The sequence below is a fragment of the Ceratotherium simum genome, chromosome 36, assembly GCF_057802395.1.
Source record: "Ceratotherium simum simum isolate JZ-2026a chromosome 36, ASM5780239v1, whole genome shotgun sequence".
Classification (NCBI taxonomy): Eukaryota; Metazoa; Chordata; class Mammalia; order Perissodactyla; family Rhinocerotidae; genus Ceratotherium; species Ceratotherium simum.
Window position 1 is genome coordinate 2,188,309 of NC_141935.1, and position 11,691 is coordinate 2,199,999.

Here is an 11,691-nt window from a genome sequence, read left to right on the forward strand (position 1 = left end):
CCAGAGGCTGAGCGCCACAAAAGAGGAGCGAGTTCGCCCTGTTCACGGTCACCCCCAGAGCAGCGCACTTTGCAACACAGACTCCGTTACTGTTAAATAAACGCACAAAAGTGCTAGTGGGGGCCCTGCCCTCAGCAGGCTCGCCCCCGACGGCGACTGATGTGGCAGGCTCAGCTCTGCAGCCTCAGCCCCTCTGCTGTCTGGGCCCGGGGAGGCAGGGCGGGGGGCCTCTGCCTCCAGAGGCCACCAGCTGGACTCCAGGAGCTCTGTCCCCACAGAGCTGCTGACACTGTCTCTGGCTCAACTGACTCATCTCTAAGGGAAGATGAAATAATCCAGCCCGCAGGACAGTTGAAAAGCTAAATAATGTAATACATGAAAGTGCTTCATACCCCATAAAATTCTATTTTTATTTACAAGCAGGACCCGAGCATCTTACATTAATACCTAACACACACAGAATACTAACTGGACAGCAGGCCCTGTCCCAAGTGCTCAGCATACAGTCAGGGATGTCACCCTCTCAACAAGGAGGAGGCATCATCCTCATCTTGCACATATGACAGGAGAGGGCAGGTAACCTGCCAGTAGGAGGGCAGAGGAGGGATGGAACCCAGGCCACTCAGCATCCAGTCCCACGTCCTCCCCACTGCGCGATATGTCAGCTCTGCCGTCCCTCCAGCCCAACAAGTACACATGCACACACAGGCTCTGAGAAACTTTCCTATCTACCAGCTCTCACCCTTTTGAAAAGTTCAGGCAGTTTCCTTTGCAACATGCAAGATGCTCTGACGTATGAGAATGTATAAAATCTTGCCTCTACCCTAGCTTCGCTTGAAGTGATGGATGGGTTTCTCCTTAGAGGGCAGCCTGACTGCTCAAATAAATCCTAAAAGGAACAAGTTGTGGAAGGACGAGGGCAAGGGAGGAGCGAGGGGGGCAGACTGGGGGTGAAACAGATCCCTCCTCTCAGCAGGACCATCTGACAGCCACTGTACCCATAGGAGCTGGTGGGGCCACCTTCCGTCGCCTGGAGGCACTGGCCAGGGGCACTGTCTGCTGGACCCCAGTCTGCTCTCTGCCAGTTCCCTGAAAACCTGGGGCCTAGCTGCCAGGTAGGGGATCTGCCAGAAGGGGCGGAGGTGCAGGTGGTGGGAGGGGATGGGCACAAAGCTGCATGCTGGCCGTGGGGACTAGGAGAGTCCTCCTATCTGGAAGGTGTGGAGCTCAGATGGAGGATCTCTGGAAAACCAAGGAAGGCGAGCCCCTGTTCCCCTCGGTCTTCCGAGTGGGGAGGAGTTCCCTGGCTCTGGTGCTGGTGCATTTCCAGGCCCTGCTCTAGAAGGGGCAGAGAGGTTCTTAAAGGAGGATATGGCTCTCCTCTGCAATGTATTTAAGAGTGTAGCCTTGGCAGCCAGAGCCTTCTGGATCAGAATCCCATTCCCTTACCTCCATGCTGTGACGTGGGGCAGTTCACAAAGCCCCCTTAAGCTTCCGCTCCTCCTTCTGTAAAATGGGGGAATAATTCCCACTTCTAGGGTGTTGGAAGGTACGAATGTGACAGTATAAGGACCTGGCCCTGGTTAAGAAGCTGTAGTTTTTATTTTGTCAGATGCTGCCTAGTATGAGAGCCAGATATTTAAGACAGGAGGAGGCCGACCTTAGGGGGGTACTGGGCCTCTTCTGGGAAGGTGCTCAGCCCAGGGTCTCAGCATCAGGCATGGTCCTCTGACAGCCCATGGATGGACAGCCAGCTCCTGCCCCAGCTCATAGGGAAGGCACCGCCAATTCAGAGCTGAACTTGACCCCCATTCTCCTGGAATCTAATCCAAGTAACATGTCCCTCCTACTTTGGGGCTGACAGCTTATGGTGCCAGGTGACTGTCCCACCCCACCATAGTCCCACTCTTATTTCACTGATGAGGCAGCTGAGGGGCAAGGTCTCATTGCCGGTAAGTGGCAGAGCTAGGACTTGTCCCTGGGCTTCCTAACTCCATCACTTCTTTCTCCTGACATACAACTGTGCCCCCAAATGGAACTTAAAATCCAGTTTAGGAAGCCAAGGCACAGAAGCATTTTAAAAAGAAATTTGCCATAAATACATGGGGTCAGACACCAATGCTGGCATTGAACACCAGTTGAGAATGCTAGATGTCAGAGCAGCAACTTACGGGGACAGAGGCTGGGGCTCGCGGGGCTCAGAGGTGGGGCTCTGACTATGTTGCTTAAGTAAAATGGACAGAAGAGGAGATTCCGTGGTAGTGAGAAGGGAAACCAAGACCCCAAGAAGGAAAGAGCCGTGTACACCTGATGTCACCGAGTCAGTGAGCAGAGCCAGGAGGAGAGCCCGAGTCCCTCAGCCACGCTCCAGACAGGAGCCCACGAAGTGTGCGGGTCCGGGAGGGGCAGCCCTGGACTCAGAGAAAACACGTGCCCGCTTCCAGTTGTGTCTTCTATTTTAAATGTCTCTGCCTTCAGTCTCCTCATCTACAGAACACTAAATGATAGCGAATGCTCGTCAGGCCCAGTTCACTCAGTGTCTTGACTGCGGTACCTCACTCAGCCTCTGCAACACCATCTGTACAGTAGGTATTACCATCAATCCCCTCCTGTGATCAGAACACTGGGGTTCAGAAAGGCTGTATGAATCTCCAAGAAGTAGGGAAGCCAGGGGTCTACCAGGAGCCTGGACGCTATTTTTGGGCTGCTGGCTCTTGTATTATTGTGAGGATCGCACTCCAATCCCCCCACCTTCAATACCCCCTCGTCCAGTACTAATCTGGCCCAAGACCCTTCCCACACCCTGCCAAGCACCAGCCAACCCCACTCCACCCAGCTCCCTCCTGCCTCCACTGAGCGCCTTTCTGCACAGCCGGGCAGCCCCCTGGGAGCCTCTTCTGATGCTGCCTCCTCCTCAGTGCTCCTTCCTCCTTAGAATACCTTCTGTGATGGCGTTTGTTACACTGTAGCATAATCCAGGGTTTACACTTCCTTTTTTCCAGGTGTATGTGAGTTTCTCAAGGGCCGTGATTTCTTCAACTTCATGTCCCCGCAAGGGAAAAGAGAAGAAAGGGAGGAGAGAGGGAAAGAGAGAGAGCCAACGCAGGAGATCGCACCAAGTAAACTGCTGGACAGCATGGTGCACTAGATTAGATCACTCGAGATCTCCGTTACTCTATCCCTTTTGTCAATTTTATAATATTTGACCTACGATAATGAGGGTAGCTTTCCCATCTGTCCAGCACCTCCCAGTACCACCACAGCCCTTCTGGGGAGCAGGGCCCCTGACTTTCGTTTGGGGGCAGTCTATACACATCCTGATTGCAGGAATTGGTCTGGGTGGGGCTCACCAAGGTGGGCATCCCGTCCCGGGTGTCCTCAAGCAGTGAGCAGCCCCAGTGGACGTGGGTTCTCAGCACCTGTCATCACTGAGATGTCCCTCAGGGAGGAGAGGCGGTGGCCCACCCGTGTGACCGTGAGGAGTGGTCTGCAGATGGGTGCCAGCACCATCTGAGGCTGACTGTCTCTCTAGGGGACCCCTTCCTCTCTCCAGGGCACCCTATGTCTGGTCTTCTAGTCTCGGGGTTTGACATCCTCCAAGGCCTGGGCCCCCATCTCCTCCCTCTCTGCCAGCGCAAGGGAGCGGGGAGGGGAGACCGATGACGGTCCTCTCCCTCAGGGTTCCCTCTAATTTGGGGTATGACTTAAATCTCTGCTCCACGAAGTCCTGGCCTTCCCTTTGGATCCTCCAGCCTAGTTGGAGTTAAAGAGAAAAACAAGCTCCGTTCAGGCTCCTCTGCATCCTCACTAGCCCCATCCTAACGCTCCTCAAGGCAGTGTCTCTCTGTCGACTGGGACAAGTGTCACATATACGGGCCTTGGGGAGACGACACGCATTAATTTTTCAGGAGATTATATCACCTCAGCCAGTGCAGGCTGTCATGGTCAGAGGGCCTTTGAGATTCCCCTAAAATTGCCCCATGCCATTCAGCACACACACTGCCCTGGCTGCTGGCATTCATTACTGGCCCATGAAATCCTCAATCCGGTTGCATTTTTGGATAGCTGGCACTTTAGAGGTTAATCTTGTGTGATCTCCCCCAACCCCCTCCTTCTCAGTTTCCAACACCCTCCCTCCCCATCTCCTCCTATTTTTAAAGTGTCAAATGCTCATTTGCTGGCACTTTGCTCTGCAGGGTCTGGCAGAGGAAAATATCTATTAAAATCCAAGGAAATGATGCATCCTTGGGGACTGTAAATCAATAGCTCCCAGGCAGGGCAGGGCTTCTTTGTTAAGTTAACCAGAGGGAAGGGCTTACCCAGGTGGCATCTGAAGCTAGAGGGGGCTGGCTTCTCTGGGGACCTGGCTAGGACTGCCCTCGGAGGCCCCCTCCTCCCTGGGTCTGGGGAGTGTCTCTGCCCCCTTCCCTGCTCTCTCCTTGTCCCCAGGCCTCTGGCTTCATTTCTTTTCCCCCTCTCTTCTCTGGTTTCCCAGCCTGCCCCCTGCTCACCCCTCTCATGTCCTCCCTCTCCTTTGAATGCCCACTTTTCCCTCTGTCCCTCTTCAGCGGGAGGGGGGACCCTCAATGAGCCCACAGGCCACATGGGGCGGGGGAGAGGGCTCAGTTGCCCTTCGGGTGGCCAGGACTCCAGTCAATGGTCCCAGGGACCCAAGATAAGTCACCAGCTGCTCTGCACCTCTGTCTGAGCAGAGAAGTTAGAGCAAGTTACCTTTTTTTAAACCAGTTTATTGTCGTAATTAACTTATAATAAACTGCACATATTCAAAGTGCACAATTTGATTATTTTCAAAAGATGTATACATCCATGGAACCACCACCACCATCAAGACAATAGATATGTCTACCACCCAAAAAATGTTCTTGGTGCCCGTTAGTAATCCCTCCTCTGTTCCTCCTAGGTCTGTTCCCTGCCCCTGCCCCCACCCCGCCCCAGCCTCCCCCCCTCCCCTCGCCCCGTAACCACTGATCTGCTTTCTGACACCATAGGTCGGTTTGCATTTTCTAGACTTTTACATCAGTGGGATTCCACAGCACATGCTCTTATTGGTCTGGCTTCCATCACTCAGCATAACCATTGTGCGGTTCATCCACACTGTATCGTGTGTCGATAGATCATTCCTTTTTATCGCTGAGTAGTATTCTGTTGTGTGACACACCACAGTCTGTGCCTTCAGCTGTGGAGACATTCGGGTGGGGCTGTGGCGAAGCTGCCATGAACACTAGTGTGCACGGCTGTGTGTGGACCTTGAAGCAGCTGCCGCTCAGGGCGCTCTGCTCACGTTCTCAGCTCAGCAGCTGCCAAGGCCCAGGTCCATCCTCTCCTTCCAATACAGGATGAAACAGGAAGCCAGCTTGCTTGGGCTTCAACCCTGCTCCACTGCCCATGGTGCGAGCTTGGGCAACTCCTGGTGTCCTTGGTTTTATGGGGATGATAATTGTTCCCGCCTCCTGGGGGGTGAGCGTCCCACGACAGTGCGGGCCTGAAGCATGAGCACAATGGTCAGAAATGGTGGCTGTTATTACTCTGCATGTGCCTCTGAGAAGATCTCTACAATCCAAAATCGGCTTCCCCTAGGATCACGGAGCAATTACCCCACCCATTTGTAGCGGCTCTGCTTCACAGAGGAGGAGCTAAGTCCCAAGGCAAAGGGTGACTTGAAGAGGGTCAATCTGAGTTGGGGGTTAACACTGGTGTGTCCTGATACACCGCTAGGCGATAGGCAGGCGATAGGCAGTGCCACCAGAAGGCCCATGGAATTTTCTAATGGCTTCTCAGAGGGGCCCCTGAGGACCCCTGAGGGTCACAGCTGACCAGAAGACTCTGAGCCCCCAAAGGGTTCATACAAAACCATGCTTGTTTAGCCAATCCCCAGGACCCAGCAATCTGGAAACACGGCAAAATGGTAGTCAAATCACGGGGGTGGAGTTGGTAGAGGCAGAGAGGCTGCCCACCCCCTTCTACCCGCCCCACAGGGCTCTATGTAGCCCCCACAGGGGTCCAGTATAGGAGACAATGGATGGATAGGTAGAGTCCCGGAAGGCCCTTGGGCCCTTGGGCATCTTTACGGACCAAGGCTCCAAATTCTAGCTCTGCCCCTTACCAACTACAGCAGTTAGGGGAGGGCTGGCAATGCCAAGGTCACGTAAAGCCTGTAACGTCAGTGGCTTAACACAATAAAAGTTTATTTCTCACACTCTTTCAACAGCATGAAATTGTGTGAGGGGGCCAGTGGCTCATACAGCTTCCACTAGCAGTGACACGTGTCAGTTTTGCCCACATTTCAGTGGTCAGCTAAGTCAGGCAGCCACGGCTACCATCAGAGCAAGGACACACGGTCCCACCGTGTCAGAAGGCAGAGAACCGGAAACGTCTGGTGAGCGGCACAAACGACTCCCGCACCAGCCAAGTGACCTCTGAGCCCACTTCCTCTTCTGCAAAATGGGGACAATGACAGTGCTTACCTCACAGATCACTGTGAGGATTAAATGAGAAAACTGCGTAACACCCTTGGCACAGCCTAGCACGTGGGGTGGGTAAAACAGAACCCAGATGCCCCTCCAGACAGCCCCCACAAGTCTAGGAGCAGGGGCACTATGTACAGCGGGGACCAGGCACGCCTCGGCTCCTTCCTGCTCTGCAAACACTGACCCTGCTCCCGAGGCCCCACCACTGAGGGGCCAGCAGAGGCTGGAAAACCGGCGTCCTCCCTCCCTGGATCAACAGTGACCACTCAGGCCGGCAAACGTCATTGCCATATCTCCTCCACCCCAGCCTCTGAGACTTCCCACCCCTCAAGGGACGTCCTGACGACAAATCCACCCTTCTGTCCAGCTGGAGGACAGGGGCCTGTTGAAGAAGGACAGGGGGTCCACAGGAACTGTGAAGGAAATTGTATCTATTTTGTGCAGCGCATGGAGCTGGGGGCCTGACCCCGGTGACCTCATTCCCACCTCATAACAAGCCCTGCCATGAGGTCAGGTGATTACCTCATTCTGAGGGGGAACTTGCCTTGGAGGGTGACACGACTTGCCCAGGGTGACGCGACTACTAGGCGGCAGAGCTGGGATTTGAATCCAGAGCCCGTGACTCAGAACACCGCCCTGCGGCTTCCGGGTTGTGTTTGTTATTTTGCACAGACTTCACTTTTCTCCAGACCATAAGCTCACACACAGCCCAGTCTCGGATGGTTAGCCTCCGGGTCCTTCCATGCCGCTGTGGAAACCGCCCTGCTCTGGGATGGCGGGAGAGTGCTCTAGGCCCTGCTCAGCCCTAGTTTACTGTGCTGCTGAGGACACACCTCCTTACCTCTCTGGGCCTCAGCTCCTTCAGCTGAAGATGACGCGGTTGACCTGGATGATCTTGGGCTGCTTCCAGCTCCAGGATTCTGCGACACCGCCCAACCTGCTCCTGCCTTGGGCCCCAGGACTGTCAGAAGGCAGTGCAAAGCAGCAAGGTGGTGAAGAGCCCATGTCTGAGGTTATATGGAGTATTAGTTAAATCCTCAATAACACTGAAACCAAAAATAGCTTGTTTGTTTTTTTGAAGACTGATGGGGTGTTTGTAATCCATAGCAGTTCTCTCTCCTCCTGGCTATTTATAACAAATTCTGGTTTCCTCTACGGCTAAGTCTGTCTCTCTCTGGAACAGAGGAAGTCAGGCTGAGCCTGTGTTGGAGCTCATATCTCCGAGACTGCACCCCAACAGACCCTCTGTGGGGTCCGGAGCTCCTGCTGCCAGGCGAAGCTGGGCTCTGTCCAGGTGGGCACTGGAGCATGTGGCTGACCGTCTCCCGCAGGACGGGCGAATTCCTGTTCTCCCGGGGGACCAAGCATGGCTGCTGGGTGGGCCGGGGGCTAGGGCTGGCAGTCCAGAACTCTATGCTCTCCACCCCAGAGCTTTCAGCAAATGCAATGGCTGGTGCTAACCCTGAAGGAGATGAAAGGGAAGCGCACTCAAGTCCGGGCCCCTCTGGAGCCCCCTCTAGGCCTGAGGGTGTCTCCTGGGTGTTTGGATTTGTTACTATAGGGTTGCTGTTGAGAGCTAGGCCGTGCCTGAGAGATCTGGGCCAGATGGCTGCCCCAAGCCGCGGCTGGAGTATTTTAACTACAGTAGCGTGGGAGCTTCCTGCCTCGGAGAGGCCCCTGCAACTCCTCCAGGTTCCCATCTGCCCAGACGCCCACAGCTCCTGTCCGAGACATGATGGAGGCCCCAAGATGCCGGGTGGAAGGGCCTCAGCTCAGGACAAGGGCTGGGGCTCAAACTCCAGTCCAGTCAGGGGGCTCAGGGCCAAACACGGGGTAGTGTGTGTGCGTGCGTGTGTCTCTGTGTGCATATGCATGTGTGCGTGCATGTGTGTGTGTGCTATGTGTGCATGCGTGTCTCTGTGTGCTGTGTGCGCGCACACGTGTGTGTGTATGTGTGCATGTGCATGTGTGTGCGTGTGTTTCTGTGTGCATGTGCGCATGCATGTGTCTCTGTGTGTGGATGTGTGTGCGCACAGGTGTGTGTCTCTGTCATGTGTGCATGTGCATGTGTGCGTGTGGATGTGTGTGCTGTGTGTGTGTGCGTGTGTCTCTGTGTGCATGTGCATGTGTGCGTGCATGTGTCTGTGTGTGCTGTGTGTGCGCACGTGTGTGTCTCTGTGTGCATGTGCATGAGTGTGTGCCTGTGTGCATGTGTGCGTGCATGTGTCTGTGTGCGCACGTGCATGTGTGTGCTGTGTGTGCACATGTGTGTGTCTTTGTGCACGTGCATGTGTGTGCTGTGCGTGTTCGCATGTGTGTGTGCGTGTGTGTCTCTGTGTGCACGTGTGAGTGCATGTGTCTGTGTGTGTGTGCGCACATGCATGTCTGTGTGCATGTGTGCATGCATTTGTCTGTGTATGGATGTGTGTGCTGTGTGCGTGTGCACGTGTGTGTGCGCATGTGTGCGTGCATGTGTCTGTGTGCTGTGTGCGCACACATGTGTGTCTGTGTGCATGTGTGCATGCATGTGTGTGCTGTGTGTGCACACGTGCATGTGTGTGTGCGAGTTCGCATGTGTGTGCGTGTGTGGATGTGTGTGCTGTGTGTGTGCATGCATGTGTGTGGATGTGTGTGCTGTGTGTGTGCGACGTGTGTGTGTGTGTGTGTTTGCCTGTTCCTGTCAGGCAGAGAGGAGAGCATCAGAGTCAGGGAGATGTGCACGTAGGCAGCTGATCTGGAGACACCGCAGGTTTGGGAAGGAGGGGAGGAAAGGAGAAGAGCAGCTGGGAGGAGAGGGGGGTGGCAGAGAGAACAAACGAGAGAAAGGAAGCAGTGGCCTGTTGGAGCTGGAACAGAAACTGAAGAGGCAGGGATTGTCCTGGGCTTCCTCTGACCAGCTAACCTAAATCTCCCAAGCTGCGGTTTAAGCCTCTTTCCTCCCACTTGGATCCCCATCTGACCTCCACGCCCATTACCGCCTCTCCTCTGGACAGCAGTGCCCAGGAGTCAGGGTCTGGACGCCCAGCGCCCTGCTGCTCCCTGTTGGCCCAGGAGGGAGCTGTCCTACGGCCCTGACCTCTAGGAGGCCTGAGCTGCCAGCCCAGGGGCCTCCCTGCTTCTCCTGGCTTGACCCCCTGCGGCCTGGAGGGGGACGGGCAGCAGCTCTGGCGCCATTTCCCAGCAGTGAAGCTGTGAGTCAGAAGGGTCACCTACTTTCGGAAGTCGGGGGGGACCTCCTGAAGGCAGGAAACCAGAGTCAGGCCCCAGAGAAGTCCAGAGTCCTGCGGGAGGGAGAGCAGCTTTGCAAAATGCAGCATTATCAGGCGGAAGGGCTGAACCTGGAGCAGAAGCCTGCACCAGCCCAGCTCCCTGCCCCTTGGGCAGCAGCTTGGACGTGATCTGGGGAGTCTGGAACCAGACACAGGAGTTCAAATCCTAGGTCTGTTGCTTATATGCTGGGTGAGACTCAGTTTCCCCATCTGCAAAACCATAAAAGAATACTAAAGCCTGGCTCACTAGGTTATGAGAATATGCATATAAAGTGCCTTGTTCATGCAGAGGGTCCATAAATGTTAGTCTCCTCCCCACCGCTTATTTTGCTTGGAAGACGGGGAGAGAATATCCAGCATCTGACTCCTCAACACTCTGCTGGCCTCCTGCTCTGGGAGGGGTGACCTACTGGCCCCAGAGAGAGCTTCCTCTAGGTTCCAACGCTAATAATTGGTGCAGGATCCCACCAGGACCTCCTTTCTCCCTTCCTTCACCCTGGGGTCACCTGTTTCCCATCAGGATGGCGGGAGGGTGTTCATTTGCCCCTGAAATTATCTTTATTTTTGGTTTGACCTTAATAGGTCAAACCAAACAGGGATCTGAGTTACCGGATGGAGCAGTTATCTGTGAGGCTGGGTTGGGGAGGGAAGGGGAGGAGGATGGCATGGACAGATGCATCCTCAGACCCTAACGCACGCCCTTGCCAAAATCTCTGACAGGGTTTCATCATCTGAGGGTGATGCAAGACACTTGGAGTCAGACTCCCCTTTCTCCCCTCCCCCAGAGAGCTCCCTCCACATCTGGAGCTGCAGCTGGGTCCTCCTCTTGGGCTGCTTCCAGGGGATGGAGCTGGTCCAAGCAAGGGAAGGGAGGGCAGCTGGTGAGGGGCCCTGTGAATGGCCCCAATGTTAAGAGTTGGGGGGCAGGGAGAAGACGTCTGGGCTCAGAGAGAGGAGATGGAGTGGAAGGAGAATTGACTTCCCCCGCTGGGGCCTACTCCATCACTGCCTGGGGTTCAAGTCTCCAGGGCTCCCATCTCCTTTATGTCCACATAAAGGCACTGTGCTCCTGCTCCCCTGCCCTGCCCACCTCGCCCCCAGCCTCTACCCAGGTGCCTGAGATGAGTGCCCGATTCGTCCCCTCATCTCCCCTCGGCGCTCAGGCCTCCCACATTGACCCTCTGCTCCCGCGGCCATAACAAGCAGAGTGTGAGCCAGGCCCAGCGGGGTCATCCATGGGTCACAAAGGTCAAGGGAGCCCCCATGATGGAGCAGAAGGGAGGGGCCGTCTAGGCTGGGAGCCTGGCCGGAATTGACGAGAGGATGGACTTTAAACCGCTGCAGGGTGGAGGTGGGGGGAATGTCAGTTAGACACCAGCAAGAGTCTCCTTCCATTAAGGTTGTTGGTAAATTCGCCGGAATAAACGCAGAAGGCGAGCGTCCCCGGTGCTTTCAAAACATAAACCGCCAGTGGCTGTGGGATGCTCCGAGGCGAAGCACTGGGCGCGGGACCTGGGTTCTTCCCCACGCTGGCCGGCCGCGAACTCCCCGTGTGACCTTGGGTAGTTCCCCTTTCTGCGTCCCAGTTTCCGCATTGATGGGTCGGGGTCACATCGAGCCTGAGCCTTCGCACTCTGGGCCGAGACACCGGCGTGGCCAGCCCGGCGGCCCGCACCCCCCTCCCCCCTCTGCGGTCCCGCCGGCCCCCCCAGCCCGCGGGTGGACGCGAGCCAGGAGGTCCCTTTAAAGGCTCAGGTCCCGCCCCGCCGCCGGTTCGGGCCTGGGATTGGCGACCCGGGGGGCGGGTCCAGCGCGGAGCCGGCCCCCGCCCCTTTGTTGGCGCGGCGGCGGGAGGCGGCGGGAGGCTGGGCGCGTGCCGCGCCGTGGGGAGCGCCGGGGGCTCCGCGCGCGCTCTGCTGGCTCCGCGCCGCGCG